The sequence below is a fragment of the Chlorocebus sabaeus genome, chromosome 20 (genome assembly GCF_047675955.1).
Source record: "Chlorocebus sabaeus isolate Y175 chromosome 20, mChlSab1.0.hap1, whole genome shotgun sequence".
NCBI classification, from domain to species: domain Eukaryota; kingdom Metazoa; phylum Chordata; class Mammalia; order Primates; family Cercopithecidae; genus Chlorocebus; species Chlorocebus sabaeus.
Window position 1 is genome coordinate 4140551 of NC_132923.1, and position 21706 is coordinate 4162256.

At 41.6% G+C, this 21706-nt stretch overlaps 1 protein-coding gene and 1 non-coding gene across 5 annotated transcripts in view; both read left to right on the forward strand.

Moving 5' to 3' along the window:
* AIM2 (absent in melanoma 2) overlaps positions 1-21706 on the forward strand; it is a 137589-nt gene that overhangs the window by 37674 nt on the left and 78209 nt on the right. Inside the window, exons 1-3 of one of the 4 annotated variants that reach the window (XR_012089913.1) lie at positions 3886-3956; positions 7071-7230; positions 9015-9201. The exons of the other annotated variants lie outside the window; for them this stretch is intronic. The gene's annotated coding sequence lies outside the window, so the exon portion shown is untranslated. Of the gene's footprint in view, positions 1-3885; positions 3957-7070; positions 7231-9014; positions 9202-21706 lie in introns of those variants that run through there. 4 annotated transcript variants of the gene reach the window in all.
* On the forward strand, positions 9248-9321 carry TRNAR-UCU (transfer RNA arginine (anticodon UCU)). The gene has a single exon. It is a non-coding gene; the product is annotated as a tRNA-Arg (tRNA).

Sequence of the window (21706 nt, forward strand, 5' to 3'; positions counted from 1 at the left end):
AAAAATCACGTGATTATCTCAACAGATGCAGACAAGGCCTTCGATAAAATTCACCAGCCCTTCAAGCTAAAAACACTCAATAAACTAGGTACTGATGGAACATATCTCAAAATAATAAGAGCTATTTATGACAAACCCACAGCCAATATCACACTGAGTGGGCAAAAGCTGGAAGCATTCCCTTTGAAAACTGGCACAAGACAAGGATGCCCTCTCTCACCACTCCTATTCAACATAGTATTGGAAATTCTGGCCAGGGCAATCTGACAAGAGAAAGAAAGAAAGCATATTCAAATAGGAAGAGAGGAAGTCAAATTATCTCTGTTTGCAGACAGCATGATTGTATATTTAGAAAACCTCATCGTCTCAGCCCAAAAACTCCTGAAGCTGATAAGCAACTTCAGCAAAGTCTCAGGATACAAAATCAATGTGCAAAAATCACAAGTATTCCTATACACCAATAATAGACAGACAGAGAGCCAAATCATGAGCAAACTCCCACTCACAATTGCTACAAAGAGAATAAATACCTAGGAATCCCAACTTACAAGGGATATGAAGGACTTCTTCAAGGAGAACTACAAAGCACTGCTTAAGGAAATCAGAGAGGACACAAACAAATGTAAAAACATTCCTTGCTCATAGATAGGAAGCATCAATATCATGAAAATGGCCATGCTGCCCAAAGTAATTTATAGATTCAATGCTATTCCCATCAAGCTACCATAGACTTTCTTCACAGAATTAGAAAAAACTACTTTAAGTTTCATATGGAACCAAAAAGCCCACATAACCAAGACGATCCTAAGCAAAAAGGACAAAACTGGAGGCATCACGCTACCTGACTTCAAACTGTACTACAAGGGTACAGCAACCAAAATAGCATGGTACTATAGACCAAAGGAACAGAACAGAGGCCTCAGCAATAATGCCACACATCTACAACCATCTGATCTTTGACAAACCTGACAAAAACAAGCAATGGGGAAAGGATTCCCTATTTAACAAATGATGTTTGGAAAACTGACTAGCCATATGCAGAAAACTAAAACTGGATCCCTTCCTTATACTTTATACAAAAATTAACCCAAGATGGATTAAAGACTTAAACATAAGACCCAAAACCATAAAAACCATAGAAGAAAATTTAGGCAATACATAGGCATTGCAAGGACTTAGGCATGGGCAAGGACTTCATGACTAAAACACCAAAAGCAATGGCAACAAAAGCCAAAATTGAGAAATGGGATCTAATTACACTAAAGAGCTTCTGCACAGCAAAAGAAACTATCCCAGAGTGAACAGGCAACCTACAGAATGGGAGAAAATTTTTACAATTTATCCATCTGACAAAGGACTAATACCCAGAATCTACAGGAAACTTAAACAAATTTACAAGAAAAAAACAAGCTCATCAAAAAGTGGGCAAAGTTTATGCACAGACACTTTTCAAAAGAAGACATTTATGCGGCCAATAAACATATGAAAGAAAGCTCATCATCACTGGTTGTTAAGAGAAATGCAAGTCAAAACCACAATGAGATAACGTCTCATGCCAGTTAGAATTAAAAAGTCAGGAAACAACAGATGCTGGAGAGGATGTGGAAAAATAGAAACACTTCTATACTGTTGGTGGGAGTGTAAATTAGTTCAACCATTGTGAAAGACACTGTGGCGATTCCTCAAGTATCTAGAATTAGAAATACCATTTGACCCTGCGATCCCATCACTGGGTATATACCCAAAGGATTATAAGTCATTCTACTATAAAGACACATGCACACATATGTTTACTGCAGCACTATTCACAATAGCAAAGACTTGGAACCAACCCAAATGTCCATCAATGTTAGATTGGATAAAGAAAATGTGGCACATATACACCATGGAATGCTGTGCAGCCATAAAAAGAATGAGTTCGTGTCCTTTGCAGGGACATGAAAGGAGCTGGAAACCATCATTCTCAGCACATTAATACAGGAACAGAAAACCAAACACCACATCTTCTCACTAATAAGTGGGAGTTGAACAATGAGAACATATGGGCACAGCGAGAGGAACATCACACACTGGGGCCTGTCGGGGGCTGGAGGGCAGGGGGAAGAATAGCGTTAGGAGAAATACCTAATGGAGATGACGGGTTGATAGGTGCAGCAAACCACCATGGCACATGTATACTTATGTAACAAACCTGCATGTTCTGGACATGTATACCAGGACTTAAAGTATAATAATAATAATAAAAAGACTATGTTGGGGATTCCAAGCAAGTATCTCAACATACTGATTTTATTTCCTTGGATATATACCCAGTAGTGGGATTGCCGGATCCTATCGTAACTCTCTTTTTAAATGTCTTAAGAACCTTTATACTGTTTTCCATAATGACTAGCTACAGTTAACTATTCCACAATATATATGTACTTCAAAATACCATGTTGTGCATAGTAAAAATACACAATATTATAGGTCAATTAAAAAAAAATTAAGAAGAGTGACTCAGTAACACTGTAGTGACATTTTAAAAAGCATCAAATTAGGAGTTGGAAAACCTGGAATGGAGGATCAGATTCATGAATGCCAAGCTGACTGATCTTGAGCAAATTGTTTTATTTAATCCGGAAATCAGTTTCTTATGTCTTAAGGTAGCTGGGAGGAGAATGAGCCACTAAAGAAGAACCCAGAGAGAGCTCTCTTACACACCTGCCTGTGCTGTTTGTTCTCTTAAGCAGCACGACCTTTGACCCCACTCTGTGACCCTTTTCAGGGCTGGCTGGCCATCCTATCCTATGCTTAGGGCACTGTTGAATGGTTGCAAAGACTGGGAAGAAAGTTAGGGGGAAAGGTCTCAGAATTTCGCTTCCTGGAACAAATTGTAATGAAGGCAGCCAGTGCCTCTTAGCAGACACCTTCTGTTGAGGCCTCCCTGGAAGGTCACAGAAGTCAAGACACTGTATGGTAGCTCACCCTAGTCCCACCTCTTACAAGCTGAGTAACTTTGGGCAAACCACCTAATGTCTTTGATCAAGGTTCTTCTTTTGTAAAAGAAAAATAATGATGATCACTCTTCCAATGATCTAGGAAAGTTCTGATGATAAAATGAGACAATTCAAAATATCTTTATTATCATTATTACTACCATTGATACTGTTTCTTAGAATCATAGGTAGCATGAGAAGGGCTTGGAAATTCAGTTCTTACCTTCTAAAGGGGAGAAACTGAAGGAGATGAGCTGGCCGACTCAAGGTGAAATGCTTCCCCTGGACCCTGTCTTCCGTGTGGGGACTTGATGTTCTTCAGGGACAGATTTGAAAAGAGCTGCTCCTGCTGTATAAGGATGAACTATGTACAGACCCTGCTGTAATTTGTCAGACATAAGGTTCTTGTGTAAGGACAAGTTTAGTCTCTAGGATTGAAACTTTCATGGTCACGCTCTTTGGTTTAATTAAACTGATGGACTGTGAAAGATGAACACCTTTCTTCTCTTGCCATTGCCAAGAAGTCTGCCTTACTATGTAACCCTCAAGGCTTTTTCCAGGCTGAATGCGAAGTGGGGCTGAGGTAGGGGACAGATAGCAAAAGCCTAATTTACTCATAATATTAGGCAAAAAACAATGTTCTTGAATCCCTTGACTTACAATCATAGAATCCTTGACCCTTTAAGGATCCCTCTTCTAATTCTTTGGCCTCTGGCCTAGGATATCTGGCCCTTTAAGGATTGGGGCCCCATAGTGGCTAAAGATTAAGAAGCCCAGTTGTCAGCCCATTCCCATGGCAACTCAGTGCCATGGGGATTAGCAGGGCCCTATTCAGGGCCTCCCAGTTTTAACACCAGTGGCGCACACAGTCCCAGGCAAAGAAGTGAAACAAATACAGGTGTGTTGTAGAGTCAGGCAGAACCCAGAATGTCTGGAGATGAATTTAGGGAAGAAGGAAGGACCAGCAAGTTCTTCTGGGTAAGCCTCAGGAATCTGGTACTGTATGGATGCGGTGGAAGGAGATTCAGAAGGACAGGTACTACAAGTTGAAGATTTAAGGAGATGAGACAAAGACTAAGAGGATGGTGGGCAAGTAAAGTGGTCTGAAGAATGAAATCTGGAGGAAAGTAAAAGAAGGCCTGAGGATGTAGGGCTGACAATAACAAAGACTCTGGGTCCAAGCAATAGATTTTAATGATAGAGGAATTTGGAGGCCTGGGAAACTCAGAGTGCCTTGAGGATGATAGCTAAGGGGAGCAGAGACAGAGAAGAGCAGTGGGCTGAATCTAGGGAAGACTGGGAACAATGAGTTTGGCCAATGTGTTTGGAGTAGATGGATCCTAGGGCAGATGAGAACAGATGGTGACATGGCCAATAAATCGAGCATTATAGAGATTACACAGTAAAGAATTAGGGAATGCCAGTTGCAGAAAATGGGGAAAGTGAAATGGACAGAAATGAGGAAAGGTGTGGACAGAGGTGAGAAGAACATTTTAAAGCAGGAAATGACTAAGGGTTATATACCCCAAGGAAGAAGGAGACATTGATGGGGATGTCAAGAAGAAAATGTAAGAAGACAGGACTGGGGATCTGCACAAGCAGGTGATGGCTTGGGGTTAGAGGGTCCTGATTCTAAAGAGCATAAAGGAGAGTGAACTAGAAAGCACGAGGAATCACCTTATTTTGGGGGTTTGGGTGAAGCAGAAAGTTTTCCCCAAACTTCACAGAAAGATCTGATGGGACACGACAACTTACTGCCCTCGCATTTGTTGAGCACTACTAGATTCCTCATCATCCTTCTTGACCAAAGAGATACTTCATGTCCTTAGAGACACACTCTCTAGAATTCTTTTTTTTTTTTTTTTTTTTTTTGAGATGGTGTCTCACTCTGTCACCAGGCTGGAGTGCAGTGGTGTGATCTCAGCTCCCTGCAACCTCCACTTCCCGGGTTCAAGAGATTCTCCTGCCTCAGCCTCCCGAGTAGCTGGGTCTACAGGCACACACTACCATGCCCAGCTAATTTTTGTATTTTTAGTAGAGAGGGGGTTTCACCATGTTGGTCAGGATGGTCTCAATCTCTTGACCTTGTGATCCTCCCACCTTGGCCTCCCCAAATGCTGGGATTACAGGCATGAGCCAGGATGCCTGGCCTCTATAACTCTTTAAATGGCTTCCTGGAGAATCTGTCAGTGGTGGGTGAGAGGCAATAAGGAAAGGGAGATTGTATCTCCAGATTTCTCAGCATTTCTCAGACTCCCTTAGGGAGCTGACCTCTGTATGGACTCTCTTGTGACCTTGACTAGCCCTGGAGGTCCAGCCCATTGTTAAGATAGATTGGTTCTGGGTCTACTTTTGGAAAGGCTTGAGAGGCCTCAATAGCTCAGTTTGACTGGGCTAGACCCGAATGGTTTCTGAAAGTTGGATGGGATGATGAAAGGATAATTTGCTCTGTATTTGTCTTTCCTTGGCTTGATTCTCAGGCTCAATTGTTACCTGGATTATCTCATTTCTTCCCTCTTCAAGTATGAGAAAGGGGACTGAGGAGGAAAGGAACAATCTGCAGTCAGGCTCACAGGCTAGGAGGGAGGAAAAATAGACTTGGGAACCTAAATGCTTTATTATGATAGGTCAGAAAATGCATAATAGGAATGGAGAAATGAATATAGGGCAAGACCTCATGAAGATGAAGTGTCTGGAAAAGGATTCAAGGGCTTTTGCATTGTGGGTATGTATGTCCATTTTACCCTTCCTTAAGGGTTGGGAGTTATGAACTGAACGTCTGCACAGTAGGTCTCATTCTATAGGCCTGACATTGCAAAGCACCTTTTCCAGCCTTCCTGGAAGGTACTCACAGTAGGAAAGACCTGGGCTGACTCCTTGGGGGTGAGATAGTAAGAGGGAGCTGATAGCAGGTAGGAACATGGGAAGATGGTATATGGTAACACTTCCAGAAGTTGTGCTCACAATAGATGTGGATTAATAAGGTTTATGGCATCATAGGGCCTGGGAGATGAAAGTATAATATGTAAGGGCTGTGTTATCTAAATGACAAATTCACTGTCTTACTCCATGTAATAGCCTTTACAATTTAAAATACAGACTAGTTGATGTAGGAACATTTAGAGAAGCTGTAAGTAAGACCACAGTAGGATGTAGGATTTAATTGGACCAAAGGGAAAATTTGGAGGGCATTTATCATATGTATCCCAGCAACACCTTGTGAATGAAAGAGTGTATGAGCATCACTAGTTTGTCTGTAGGGTCGCAGAGTGGTATTCAATTAGAGGTATGAGTAATGTTTGAGTCACAGATCTTTGGAGAATTAAATCAGTACAGATTTTTTTTTTTTTTTTGGAAGGTGAATGTACTTTTCTTCCAGAGAGTTTACGTAAACATGAATGACATACAGCTAGTTTAAAAGAAGAAAAAGATGTACTAGCTTCAATCATTTTGAGTGACGTGACTTCACCTTTCCTGCCCTTTAAAACTATAGATTTATTTGATTGTTTGCCTTCTTATTTTAAATTAAAACCTAGTTTAAGACATTATTGACACTATCAAGAGGCTCTGTCTGTTTTATGGATGATAAAGCCAAATGCGATGTCAGAGAGACATCTCTTATTTGAAAAAAGTCCTCAAAGTCCAGAGTACTTTTGTTGATGTACATTATAAGTATAAGGGGAACTGGAAAGACTTGGTGATGGGCATTTTTTTGCTGGAATGAAGAGATTTCTGTGGGGTGGTGAGAGGAAGATGAAGGAAGGGTATTCAAAGGGAAAGAAACAACCCAGTCAATAGAGTTGAGAATTAACTCATGGAATAGAGGAAAAAAGGGGACAAACACTCTGCTTTATGAAATCTCAGCTGATCTTTATCAGTAGCATATAGGTTAGTGCCCCTAGTTTATAATGAGGAAATGGAAGATCAGAGTTAAGGAATTTTCTCAGAGTCTAAACCAACTAAGTTATACAACTTCCTATGAAGATGGATCTTTCTGCTCCCAGAGTTATAGCCTTTGTATGGACTTGCAAATTGGTATTTTATTTGGTGAGTAATAAGTTGATTCCTTCTTTTCTCCCATACATGTTTCAGGGTCATTCCTGCGTTGGAATATGCCTTTGGGATTCTTGAGAGTAGAACCATGCCATGATATATCTCTCCATCATTGTATTCCCAGCACCAAGTGGGAACATTGCAGACAATGAATGAAGCTCCTGGAGGGAGTTGGAGAGCTGGGACAACACATGATCTTGTAAGAAGCAGTGATACTTTGGACGTCACTCAGGGGGCTGATAGATTTCTGGGATATAGGATAATATCTTTATGAAGGGCAGTGTGTGTGTGTGTGTGTGTGTGTGTGTGTGTGTGTGTGTATGTGTGTGTGTGTGAGAACACTGAGCCTGGCAGGAAGTTATCTTGAGAGTCTAGTTTTTCCTTTCTCTTACATTGGAATGGTTCATTGGTAGCCTGTGCTGTTAAGCTTCCCTTTACAATCATATAGACCCCTTGACTAACTCTTTCATCAGCACCTTGTGACTAGCCACTCAGAGTAATACAATCTCTGGATAGGAAGGTCTATTCTGTGCCTTCTTGTTTCAAGTCTATAATAGACACAATTAGTCTCACTTTTCTGAGCCCCCATCTCTAGGTCGTAGATGGAAGGCAAGCCTGGTTGGAGTAGCTGCTTCCCCCCGTGTGTTAGAAAGAGTCTTTTACTTATATTCCTGATCTGACTGAATTGCTTTGGTTGTGTTCTCTACCATGTCTCATTCCTGGGGCTATATGAATGGGTAGGGAAGTGGGAGATGCTGTAATTGTAGTCTTAGAGTCAGAAAGCCCTTAAGGGTTTTCTAATCTAATCATTTCATTTAGTCATATTGTTTCCTTACTTGGCCATCACCTGGCCTCACAGGTTAGAAATAACTATATTGTATGATTGGAGTTGGCTGGCAGTGTCCAGAACTGGGGGCCATGGAGACACACAGTGAGGGAGGAGGGATATCTGAGTTGGCTCCCTGCTTTTATTGTAACCTTTTGATGGGGAGTGGGGTGGTGAACACAATTAGTCTTTAAATCAACGCATTGTCATCAGGAACCAAGAATCCAATTATTCCCATGTGTCTGGGAACCAAATAGGAGAAAATGAGCTGAAGTGAGGTAAGAAGGATTTAGATTAGACATTCAGAAGAATGGGCTCAGTGGAAATTATAAACAACAGTGATTATGGAATTGTCTTCTCTGAGAGGCTTCTAAAAATAGAAATCATTTTCTTGGATCTGAGCTGGGTACATGGTTATGGAGGGTTAGTCACTTTGATTGTACTAGGATACTTGTAGCAAGCACAGGTAGCTGAGAAATCCTTGTCCTTCAAAGTAGATAGCCCTGGGGAAAAAGGCTGTCAGAGACTTGGGGCTCAGGAAGGTGGGGGAAAGAGATACAGGTATTTACGGAGGGCTATTTGAGGACATCTATTTCATCAGAGATCTGCCACTCTTACCCTCCAGCCCTATGTGTACAGACACTCTCCCTCCTCTCTCTCATACACACTCTCTCACACACACATATACGTTCACACATCCTTACACACTGAACACACACACTGAACACTGTTTTTTCTTCACTCCCATTCTTAATTCTAGTGAAGATGCTGAAGGAACATCAGACTCCCGGTACCTCTTGCCTGGGCTTGACAGATACAGTTCTTATTGCTGAGAACCAGACCAGTCTCTTAGAACTCAGCTGCCATTCTCTGCTGCCGTTGTTCACAGTGTTCCTTTACAGAAGCAGCTCCTTTGTCTCTGGGATCGAGGGTTTTCCTGAATCCCCAAGCGTTGCCCAGCCCCTGTCTGAGAATAGCTGGACTGGGATGAAACCACAGTGAGCGAGTGGGGGTGGAGGTAGAGATGGCTTCTGCGTTTTCTGCAGGGTTGGGTGCACTCTGCTTAATTAGCATGAGAATCGAGAGATTTTCGTATCATCCCTAAGGGATGGAGAGGAAAGGAGAGCAAAGGCTCTAGTTCTGTCCTATTCCATCAGGAATTCAGAATCTGGTAAATTGACTGCTGTCACATTCCTCCAATCCTCTGGGGACCATCAGACCCACAGTATTGAGAAAAGCTTTGATGAAGCCGGCTGGTGGATCTCCACTCCAGATTTTCCAGCTGTCCCTGTCCCCCCCACCGCTCAGAGAGCAGGATGCTGAGATGGCTCGGTGATGCAGAAGGTATGTGCTTTTTCAGTTCTGGTGCTGATGCTGTGTGTGTGGTGAGGTCTCTGTGGCGCAATGGACGAGCGCGCTGGACTTCTAATCCAGAGGTTCCGGGTTCGAGTCCCGGCAGAGATGGTCACCTGGCAGGTGCCTCTTTTATTTTGAATGCTGTCATGCTAGGTTGATAATTATGTTTATTCCTCCCTGGAGGCTATAGGGGAGAGAAAGGAAACCCTTTTCCTTGAGAATCCTGGACCTTCTCTCCTTTTCTGTCCCCTCATTCTTCATTCTTTCTGTATTCCTCTCTTATGGATTTTCATTGTCTAGTAGAGGCTCAGATGCCTGCTGCATCTCTCTGCTCAGCCCGACTGACACAGCATTTGAATCCTTTACTTCACAGTTAGATAATTGGCACATAGTGACCAAGACGCAAAGTCACAGGTTTTGGAACTAATATGGTTCCCTCCTTTGACCTCTGAGACCACAAAAGGGCAGATTGTCCCATATGTCAGTGAGGATATGTCCAACTGTCCTCTGAGGTGATACCTTCTTTGACCAAAGGGTTATCACTTGGTGGATGTCAGGAGGTATTCGGGGTCGTGCAGAGGATAATTTCTTGCACTGTCTGTCAGCTATGCTTTTTCATTCCTGGGGCTTTTTGTGCTCAAGCTCATCACTCACTTCCTGATCTATCAGGTGAAATGTAATCATTGCTCTTTGTCTCAGTGGAATAAACCACAGTGCAACACACTAATTACCAGCAGCAAGCTGGATGAGCTTGTCCCCAGAAACTCAAAGGTTTCATACTTAAATGCTCTTTACTGTGAAAAGTTTGTACCCCTTTTTGTTTGTAAGACAAACTTCAAGTGTTGTATCTGAATGTTATTTCCATAATTTCTGATTTTCAAAAAGCCATGTTCTCACCTCCTCTCTCCTCCCGCATTCACTTCTGCTGTCTCCTTGTCTTGTCTAAAGGGCCACGTTTAGCCAGATTGGAGCTTGGTCAGGTTGTGATGTAGCTTGGGTTTCTATTTTGGGCTGGTCTGGCTCTCTCCCTTGCATGTTGCTACCTCTAGCTTATTAGCTAGAGGGAGCTGCCCCTGCCAGGAACCGACCTCCACCTCAGGTGAACCCAGGAAACCCGAGAAGATTTGTTCCCAGGACTGCTGGGGAGACTCAGCATCTCTCCCATGCGGGACTCTGGACGGGTGACCAGAGGACACAGCTGTGCACTTGCACTCTAAGGAAGCCGAGGTAGGGGGAGGCAGGAAAGTCCACATAGGAGTTTAAAGCAGCCATGCCAAAAGGTAGGGGGAATTGATGGGGTAGACAGGAGGACCCTGGAGGGAGATTAATGCTTTCTGCTTCCATGTGTGCATGTTTATAGCAAATGGAAACTTTTGAAATTCTCTTGAAGTAGTATGGTACTTTAAAGACTTAAAATTCTTGTAGTAAGAGCTGACATGGCTTCACATTTCTGGGTTACCTTGGAGGAAGGCCAATTCAGATGTTATCTATCTCCCACCGGTCCCATAGATATGCCCTTTGAAGGACATGGTGTGGACCAGAAGTTCCTGGACATTCTTTCCTGAAGCCTTTCGTTTATTGTTAACTCAGCCTATCTTAGATATTTTTGCTTTAAGCCCTGGCCTGAAAGGAAAAATTAGTGTGTGGTGGTGGGGGCGGGGTGGGGAAGGGGAAGGTAAAGGGAGTTCAGGAAAGGAGTATGTCACTTTTTTCCACCATAATCTAGAGTACTGCATACATCTTCCTGATTCTCCCTGTATCATAGCATGGTAATGGAGGTGCTTAACCATGAGAATTCTGAGAGGGTAGGGATATTATTTCTGTATCACTGTTAAAATTCGGGGTGAGGGTGGAGGTTCATTCTGGCCCACTCTATGGTTTGCTCATTTCTAGAGTCTTTCTGGAAATAATGATCAGACTTCATGGAACTGTGAGGGCTGGGGATGAGGTGGGAACAGGGTGAGTATGTGTGCCAAATAGACATTGCTTTGGAATTTGTTTAAATGTTTGATCAGAGTGTGATAGAGCCAGCTCTTTCTGTGAAGTTCTATACCTGTGAGAATTAAAATCCACGGATGATTCCCCAAGCCTGATTCTATCCTGTCATTTCTCTTCCCTATCTTGGAGTCAGAGGACCTTGGTACAAGAAGCAGTTTTGCCAAGTTGCTGAACATCTGCACTTTAATTTGCTTATATATTAAAAAAAGAGTATATTATCTTTCCTACAAGTGTAAAAATGGACGAAAAAGTTTGTTGTGCAGCGCTGTACAAATATAGAGGCTATGTTAGTTTTCAAGTTGCTTTTGTCTTTCTTCCAAGCATATGAGGAGGGTACCTGGACACAAAGTGGGGAAAGGAAAGGGTCTGAATGCTCAGCCGCTGCCTGGAACATCCAGGGTGGCTGTGTGTCATCAGCGGGAGCTGATGCCGCCCTGTGCTACCCTAAGAAAGAGGACTGATTGGACTTTTTTAGCTGGCAGGATCCTTCAGAGGCATGTGGTCCCTCTGTGCCCCAGATAGGAGACTTTATCTCAGCCAGGTAGGTAGAGGGTCCTCCTGGCTACCCCACTCAAGGGAACTAGAAGCTTCTGCTTATTTAACTATTGCCTAACCTTCAACTCTCTTCATCTCTGAGGGTTGGTGTTTTGGAGACTTGAAGGATATCACCAGGACTTGGGAAAAGATTTTCCATGAGTAAAAATTCTTCTGTGTGTGAAAATAATTTTCTTTTGAATACATAAGGGATATCTCCTAATTTATGAACATCATAATTACTGTATTTTAAAGATATTCAGAATATAAAATAGAAATGGGTGTATTTTTTATAAAGTCACTTCACTGTAGGACTCAAATACTTCAGAGATGCTGTAGCTGATCATTAATTGCAAAGTATGTGGGCAGGATATGTGTTATTTATTATTGTATTATCACTGCCTGAAATATGGTAGGCATTTGATGGATATATTTGAAAGAATTAATGCTGACTTCGATTGACTATAAATTATATAGATAGGAAAGAGAAAGAGATTACTCCTAGCTTCCAGGTAGCAGGAGCACAGGCAGTATCTTCATGCATTAATTCACTTATTTAACAAATATTCATTAAGCACCCACTTCGTGCCACTTTCCACTATTCCAAGCACCAAAATAGTAGATTCCACCTCCTATGTATTCCCATGATGGCAACAAATGACAGACAGGTAAGTAAACATTATAATAGCGAATAGCATTTTAGGTAGTGCTATGTGCTATAGAGGAATTTAAAGGATGCTTGAGGGTGGAGAGTGGTGTGATGAATGATGGTTGTGGAAGACCTCTCAGAGGAGGTGGCTTTTGAGTGAAGACCTGAGTGGAGTGAGGGAGGACAATGAGATTTAGGGGGTGGGCATTTCAAACAGAGAAACAGCAAGAGCAGAGACTCTGATGTGGACACCAGCTTGATTGGAAAGCTGAAAGGTCAATGTGGTGGAGTGGAAGGAGTGATGGGAAGAGTTGGGATTAGAGTTTGATACAGGGCACATCATCTAGGACAATGTTCTCAACCCTATCATATCCAACTCTGCCTTGTTAGGTCCATTATTTTTTCAATTCTCCTCTACTACCCTGCAGTGAAATTCATAGATAACATAACTTACCCATGCCTGTAATGAAAACAAATCAATATAATACCCTAATTGTAATGTAAGAGAGGAATAAAAGGTAATAAACTTATAATAAATGACATATATTTTAGTATGTAAATGCCATACCAGCAGCCTTGCACCTATATGAAGAACCACCCTGAATGCAACAGCTATGTGTGCAGACCGATGCAAGCATGCTGCACTGCTGACTTAAATTTCATGAGGGATGTCGTTCACCAGCAGTGTCATGGTTTTCCAGACTGGTGAACACTTTTGGATAAATTTTTGATCAAAACAGAGTAAGTCTTCTTGCAAAATGCATAGTACTTTGCATTCCTGGAAAATTTAGGAAGTTTTAAATCATGCAGAAAACTCTCTAACATATAAAGACAAGTTAGACTCTAGGCTCAGATACCAACACATTTTTGTTTGTTTGTTCGAGATGGAGTCTCGCTTTGTCACCCAGGTTGGAGTGCAGTGGTGTGATCTCGGCTCACTGCCACCTCCGCCTCCTGGGTTCAAGCGATTCTCCTGCCTCAGCCTCCTGAGTAGCTGGGAGTACACATGTGCAACAACACGCTCAGCTAATTTTTGTATCTTTAGTAGAGACGGGGTTTCACCATGTTGTCCAGGCTGGTCTTGAACTCCTGAGATCAAATGATCCACTTGCCTCGGCCTCCCAAAGTGCTGGGATTACAGGCATGAGCCATTGTACCCGGCCCCAGCACATAGGTTTTAATAGGTCATTCGGAAGTATACGTCATGGGTCAATTCTTCGTTGTGAGAGATGCCCTTGCACATTCTGGGACTCATAAGTCCAGCATGCTCTTCCTCTCTACAGCTAACCATGACCTCCAGTCATTATTACCCGAAAAAAACTACTCCATCAAATTTCCAAACCACTTTTGAGGGGCAATTCCAATGCCTTTGGCAATCACTGACATAAGGCTTGTCGGTGAGGCTTTTCTAAATGTTAGTGAGCACCATTGACGAGTTTGAGCGAAGGTTCTGGTTTCTATGTTAAAAGGCAAATTTTATCTGTTGGTAGAGAACAGACAGAGATAGAATAGATAAGTAGAGAATAGAGTCACATATGTAGGCAGGTTTACAGCTCTGCTTGGCCCAAAGCCTTTAGAAGCAGCAAGCTGTGGCGCTGTGGTTCCTAAGCGGTGGTGCTGTACCACCGGAGGTGGAGGGTTTTATAACAGTCCACCTACAAAAGTGATTTATCATCTCTGGAGAGCTTACCTGACACAGATCACCTATTTTTAAACTAGTTATTTTTAGTTATTGTCATTACAATAGTTATTACCTAGTGGTAAACATGTTCATTTTGCTTATATTTAAAGCTGTAGCAAATAGACCTTATCCCCAAAAACATGACTGCAGTGTTTATGTCCTTAGTACTTGCTATAAATTACAGTGGAACAGAATATCTTTAAACTATGTCCTCCTTGGAAGTTAGTTGGAGCTTTTTGCTTTCATGGCGGTAATACTGTTCAGTGATGATTCTTTTGAGAGAATGAATGGTGAGAGATGGCATAGTATGATAAGGGAAGTTAACCATGAGCATAGTAGAAGCAGCAACTTCATGGTAATGACACAGATCTGAGTCCAAATCTGAGGTCTCCCTATTTACTTGTATAAATGTAGGCATGCGCTAAGTCTGTCTAAGTCCTTTGATTTTCTCATCCACTAAATGATCAAACTAATACCTAGAATTAAATAGGGTAAGCTGTAAAATTGTTGAGGTAGATACACAGGAGGTGCAAACACAAGTGCTAGCCTCCTTGTTTGTAGTTATTCTTTCTAAACCTTCAGATTGTTTGGATCAAGCTGGTTTCCTGGAGGCTGTGAGTGAGGACTTGAGAGATTTTAGCTGTGACCCATGTTTCTAACCACATTCTTCTTCAAGGGGAGTCGTAGTAGAAGTCAAGACATGTGTAATGTATTTTAAATAGTAGTTACCCTCCAAGAGCACGTTCTCCCCAAAGTGATCACTGTAGGAGCCCTAGATTTTTCTCTAGGGCAATGAGCAGAGAAGTCCTACAGCAATCCTCAGGTTCTAGTCCCTGTGGAAAGGGTCATGTTAGGACTTCTCTGTGTGGGGCAATGCCGGGCTTTAAAGCCTGGGATGAGGGCGAGTGTGTCTATTTTGAGAAGGCAGGTTGGTGTCTACAGAGATGGAATTAGACTAAAACAAACACCTGGGGAGCTAGGAGGAGACAGGAGACCAGGACTTGGCTGTTGTATTCCAGGCCAATTCTCTTTCTGGGTGAATTCCTTGCTGTGGACCTAGCTCAGTCCTGAATCTGAAGGGAGCATCTTCTGGCAATCACTAACAATTGCTGATAACTTGTCTTCCTTTGCTACATCTATAGACCACTTTTAGAGCAAGCAATAGTACCATCCAAAATTTCCGACTCTTTAGAACAAGTTATATTATTTTGAAGGAGCATGAAACTGTTAAAAGTTTTCTATTATGTATAAACTTCTAAGGGTACTTTTTAAGTTTTGTGCTTAAGCATGTCTCTAATGGCTGAGGAGAGTGATGGCTTACTTCCAGATTCACATAAGCCAGGCCTAAAGTGGTCTGTACTAAGCACAGCAATTCTCTGAAGTCATAGACTTTATGCTACATTCTAGATTTGGGGTTCTATTTCATTATATCTGCATTTTTAAAATACAAAAATAATAATCTGGCTCCCAATATTAGGGTAAAAGTGATGCCTGGCATGCCCCACATATGGGATCCTGGCATGCATAAGTTATAAAAGCACAGAAGTATATTAATAGTAAAAATGAGGTGTAGTCCCTGATTATCCACTCAGAGATGAAGGTAAAAGTAATCTAGAGACAGTTTAAGTGGAGGGAAAACCGACAGAGTTGAATGAATAATAATCATTAATTCATTTACTCATTCAACAAATGCTTGTAGTACCTGCTGTGTGCTAAGAACTGAATGAGGTACAATGATGAACAAATGAGACAGAGGTGATCACAGAAATACATGTAAAGCTGCAATGGTAAATAAAGGAGAGGTCCATGGAGCAAAGAAGGTCTGTGGCCAGGAGAGTTGACCTCTTCAGGAAGATCAAGGACAGCTTTCCCCAGGAAGTGTCTCTTGACTTGAATCTGAAAGATAAGGAAATAACTAGGCAAAGAATGAAGAAAAGGGCTTTCTACACAGAGACAGCATACATGAAGCTTTTGTAGCGGGAGGGAGAATGCCGTGCATGAAGGGTTTTTTTTATTTTTATTTTTATTTTTTTGAGACAGAGTCTTATCTTGGTGCGCAGGCTGGAGTGTAGTGGCACAATCTTGGCTCACTGCAACCTCCACCTCAAGCGATTCTCCTGCCTCAACCTCCCGAGTAACTGGGATTACAGGCATCTGACACCACACCCAGCTAATTTTTGTATTTTTAGTAGAGATGAGGTTTCACCTTGTTGGCCAGGCTGGTCTCGAACTCCTGACCTCAGGTTATCCACCCACCTCCGCCTCCCAAAGTGCTGGGATTATAGGCGTGAGCTACCGCACTCAGCCCGATGAAGGACTGTAAAGTGAGTTTGGTTTGACAATAGAGAGTAAGGGAGAAGGCTGCATGAAGTGAAATTGGAGAGACAAGGCCCCATAGGGCCTTGTATTCCCTGTAAAGTTGTTTTTCTCCTTATCCCCAAAACAATGGAAAACCACTGAAAGATTTTAAGCCAAAGAATAACATGATTGGATTTGCATTTTGGAAAGATTACTCCAGCTGCTGCTCAGAGGACAGAGTGGAAGGCTGCCAGGATAGATGCTGGAGCTAAATTAGAAGTTACCACCAGAGGTTGTTGTGAAAAGCAATATTAGCCGGGTTTAAGGGGGTGATAATGATGCTGGTGGCGGTAATGGCAGATATAGAAGAAAAAAGGTTTTAGAAGTATTTATGAGCTAAAACATACAGGATTTGTTGATGGATTAGAAATGGTAAAAGGGGGAAAGGGTTGACAAGAAAGACTCTAAGATTTCTGGTTTGCACACCATTCGCTAAGATCAGAAACACTTGAAGAAGGCCAGGTTTGGGGGAGAAAATGGTGAGTTCAGTTTGGAGCTTCTAATTTTGAGGTGCTTTTGAGATATGGAGAGGAGATGTCACACACATATGAAGGTGAGAGTCAGGTCAGGTCTGAACTGCTGATTTAATTTTGGAAGTTATGTACATGTTGGTGGAATTTGATGCCAAGAATACGAATAAGATCACATAGGAAAAATTACAGGGTAAGAAGAGAAAGGGCCTAAGACTGAGCTAAGAGGAACTTCAGCATTTAATAACAGAGTAAGAGGAGTCGGAGAAGTAGTGGTGAGAGGTAGAAGAAAAAGCAGAATATTATAATTTCTGAAGCCCAGGGAAGGAAGTATATAAGAAGAAACTTGTTTGAGTATCACATGCTGCTGAGAAGTCAAGAGTGATGATAACTAAAATGTATCCACTAGATTATGTGACATGGAAGTCAAGGGTGATAGCTGTTTTTGTTTCTCTGGAGTGTCAGGTAAAAAAAAGCAGATGGAGGGGGTTGCAGAGGGAGTGGGAGGTAAGGAAACAGAGAATGCATATAGGCAACTTTTAGAAGTGTGGGCATGAAGAGATGAAGAGAGGGTGGTGAGGAAGCTATGAGGAATCAAACAAAAATATCTTTTTTTCCCTTACTTTAAAAACTTCATTGTGGTAACTCTCCAGCATAAATAAAATTAGAGAGAATAGCATTATGAATCCTCGTGTACCCACCACTCAGTTTCGACAGTGATAAATTTATGGTCAAACTTGTTGTATCTGTAGTTCCACACATCTTAATTGTTTTTTTCTTAGTGGGAGAGATTTGAGTTTCTATGAAAGCCATTGGGAAGGAAACCATTGAGTGAAAGAGAGAGAGAGAGAGAGAACAAGAACAAGAGCAAGTGCATAAATAGAAGCCAAGGTTTCTGGGAAGGTGATAGGGCATGCAGAGTGCCAGAGAAGGCATTAACAGTGGGTAGCTGGAGGACCAGCTCCTCCGTGACCATTGGAAGGAAAGAGGGTAGATGTTTAGATGAAGATTTTCATGTTGATATCTGGAAGATGAGGAAATTCCATCTGATGGCAGTGGCTATCCTTCTTCTGTTAAAGTAAGTAGCCATGTCTTGAACAGAAAATAACTGAGAAAAAGAGAAGGTGTTGGATGTTTGAAAACAGCACAGAAATTTGGATTAGTTACTGTGGAGAGTGAGAGGATGATAATAATACAGCAGAGAAGTGCGGAATGTATACTAGGCGGTGTTAAGGACCCATTTGGAGGTACTGGACTGGCTCTTATAAACAGATGCAATTCACATACATATATTAATAGGTGTCTAATTTGTATGTCCAGCTTGCTAATGTTTACCTTCATAATTTAGGGGTGTTACTGTATTCCCTGGTGAAGGAATGTGTCCACACGCATGTGTATGTGTGTGTTGTACAGAGGGTAAGAGCATATGGATTCCACAATCTACTGAGTGTGTGGTCAGAATATATATATATATCAAAAGAGGTGATTTTAATTCTTAAAATGCAGGTGTGTCTGAGTCTGTCATTTTTCACATTCATTGGTTCAGGGCGCCACCTGCTGGGAAGCTTGCTCAATGTCACCAGCGAGCTTTTCTAATGCAAACTCTAAAATATTTTTTCTTGGTAAAGTCAGTTTTTTTTTTTTCTTTGAGATAGAGTTTTGCTCTTGTTGTCCAGGCTGGAGTACAATGGCGCAATCTCTGCTGACTGCAGTCTCCGCTGACTGCAACCTCCACCTCCCAGGTTCAAGTGATTATCCTGCCTCAACCTCCTGAGTAGCTGGGATTACAGTTGTTGCCCACCACCACTCCCAGCTATTTTTTTTTTTTTTTTTTTGGTATTTTTAGTAGAGATGGGGTTTCACCATGTTGGCCAGGCTGGTCTTGAACTCCTGACTTCAGGTGATCCACCCGCCTCGGCGTCCCAAAGTGCTGGGATTACAGGCGTGAGCCACCGTGATCGGCAAGTCAGTGATTTTGCACACAGCATTTGCCTCCATGAATTTTGAGTTTCATTTTTTTCAGATACTATTTTACCTTCTGTATTTTGGGGTCAAAGCAGGAACATTAAAATGTGTTCTTTCCCAACTTGATTTTGGTCTTTTGGTGAAATACCATGTCTTGCCTGTTTAAATGCCTGTGTTGTCTGTAAATCTCATCCATGATCTACACATTCAAGAAGAGAAATAAAATTTCCGACTTTTATCTGAAATACCATTCATAAGAAATAGATTATTGGTTAAAAATGTTTAAAGTACAGATGATCCAACTGTGTGATCCAACTGTGCAGATTGAGCAGTATTACTGAACACTCTCTAAAATTTGGATTTTGTTTTCCACCTACTTTCTATCCCAAATTATTTTCCTCTAGGTTATCTAACTGAAATGTGTATTCCTTCATAGTTTCCAAGCTGATCCCTAAGGAAACTAGTCTGCTACAAATTATTTTTTTTAAATAGTCTTGTCTTAACCTGAGTATAGTATCCCTTAAAACTTTTCCTCCAAGATCCTTGCATCACACTACTAAAATGCTCCCAATTTCCAGATTTTCATTAAATAATTTCTTGCCTCCAAATGTACTGTATGACAGAGTTCAGAGATAAATTATTCTAACTACTTCTTCTCCTGTAATGTAATTCAGTCAATAACTCTTAACTATGATCATTATGTATGTATACACATACATATGTGTACCTATACATATATATGCACAAATTCAGTCATGATGCACATAGAATTCAGAGAAACATAGTATAAAGTATACCAAATAATTCCCCAAGGAAAATAGCATTTTTCGTCTACTCATCCAGTCTTTATGAAGTGCCTGCCGTGGATCCGCAACTTTGAGAGGCACTGGAGATGCATTGGGAATAAGACAGGCATGGTTCTGGTTCTTACACACTTGCTCTGGAGTGTGGAAGACAGACATTGATTAGGTCATCCCAACACATTATAGAGGGTCACTCTTAAGGGATGTACAGAGAACACCATGGGACATCTGGAAGCTGGAGCATCATCAGGACTTCCTGGAAGAAGCAACATTAAGCTATGAAGGAAGGAGAGAACAAAAACACTCCAGGCAGTCTGTGAGACTGACGTCTAATGCCGAGAGCCAGATTGTGGAGGAACTGGTAAACCTTCTTAAAGAGTTTGGATTTTATCCTAAGAGGAAATACCAACCAATGACAGATTTGAAGAATGTGTGTGTGTGTGTGTGTGTGTGTGTGTGTGTGTGTGTGTGTGTGTGGTGACCAGGCTTAGATTTATAGTTTGGAATACAGTTTGAAAAGATTATTCCAGATGAATTTGGAGAAAGACTGAAGGCAAGCTAGGTTGGAGACAGTTTAAGGGTATATGTGATGTGGTGTTGGCTTGTATTAGAGAAGTGGAGAGAAAGAGAGAGAAGAGGATGAATCTGAGGGTCATTTAAGATATCAAATGGATAAGACTCAGTGGAAATCAGCTGTAAGAGGTAAAGGAAAAAGGAGAGTCCATGATGATTCCTGGCTTGAGCAAATGAGTGAATTGAAGCGCCTTTTAATGAGAAAGGGGATAGGTAGAGGAAGTAGATTCTCAGAAAGGCCAGGGAAGATGAGTATTTCCACTAGACGTGTTGAATTTGAGGTGTCAAATATGCAGCAGTAGATATGTCTAGTGGGCAGCTAGATATATGAGCCTGGAACTGTGAAGAGAAATCTAGGCCAGAGATACAAGTTAGGAATGATCAGTCTGTTGTGAGTAAATTGATGTCTTGGGAGTGGTCAATATCTCATAGAAGGTAAAATGAGAAAAGAAGAATGGCTAAGAAGGAGCCCTGAGGAACCCATCATTTAAGGAATCATTAGAGGAGGTAGAAGTGAGCAAATGAGACTGGCCAGATGGACAGGAAGAAAACTAGGAGGGCTGGGGCCAGAATCAATGAAAAGAAGCTTTTAAAAAAGAGTGTATGAGCCACACTGTCAAATGTTGCTGATAAGGGCTGATGTTTCCTTTAGGATTTGGTAATACATGGGTTGTCAAGGGAAGTTTCAGTGGAGTAATAGAAGTAGATTTTAGTGGGTTCCCCAGTGAGTGAGAAGTGAGGAAGGAGAAGCAAGGAGTGTATATAATTAAAACATTTGTTGTGAAATGGAGTTAGTGGGTGGGATGGGAACTGGAGGGAGGAGTGTGGTTTAGGGAGTGGTGATGTTTGTTTATTTGTTTGTTTTTGTTTGTTGGATAGGGAATGGTCATTAATGTTTAAATGCTCATGGAAGTTATCTCATAAAAAAAGGTTGAAGGAACGAGAGAGAGGAATAATCAATAGATAGTTTAGTCCTTGAGGAGGCAGTCAGAGATGATAATAGTAATAAAAGTTCTTCCCTTCTTATTCAGTAACAGTTCTGAGAGCATGATTCCATTTAATTCCTACACAGCCTCTCCTAGAGAGGTCCTTTTTATTTGTATCCTGTTTTTTTGAGATAAGGAAACTGAGGCATAGAATGGTACTGTGAGTAACCAACATCACATAGTAAGTGGTGGAGACAGGATCAACACTCAAGCAATCTAGCTTGAGACTTGCACCGTTAACCACAATGCTTTATTGTGGGGTCCACAGCCTAGCTAAAGACTTAAATAGGAACTATCCACCCTTGCTACAGTGACTGAAGAGAAGGCAGATGGAGCAGGTACAAATGCAGGTGTCAGCTTAGTTAGCATCGTGAATTTCCTGGAGATGCCATAACACATTTCCCCAAACTGGGTGCCTCAGAAATAACAGAGATGTATTCTGTCAAAGTTTTAGAGTTCAGAAGTCCAAAATCTAG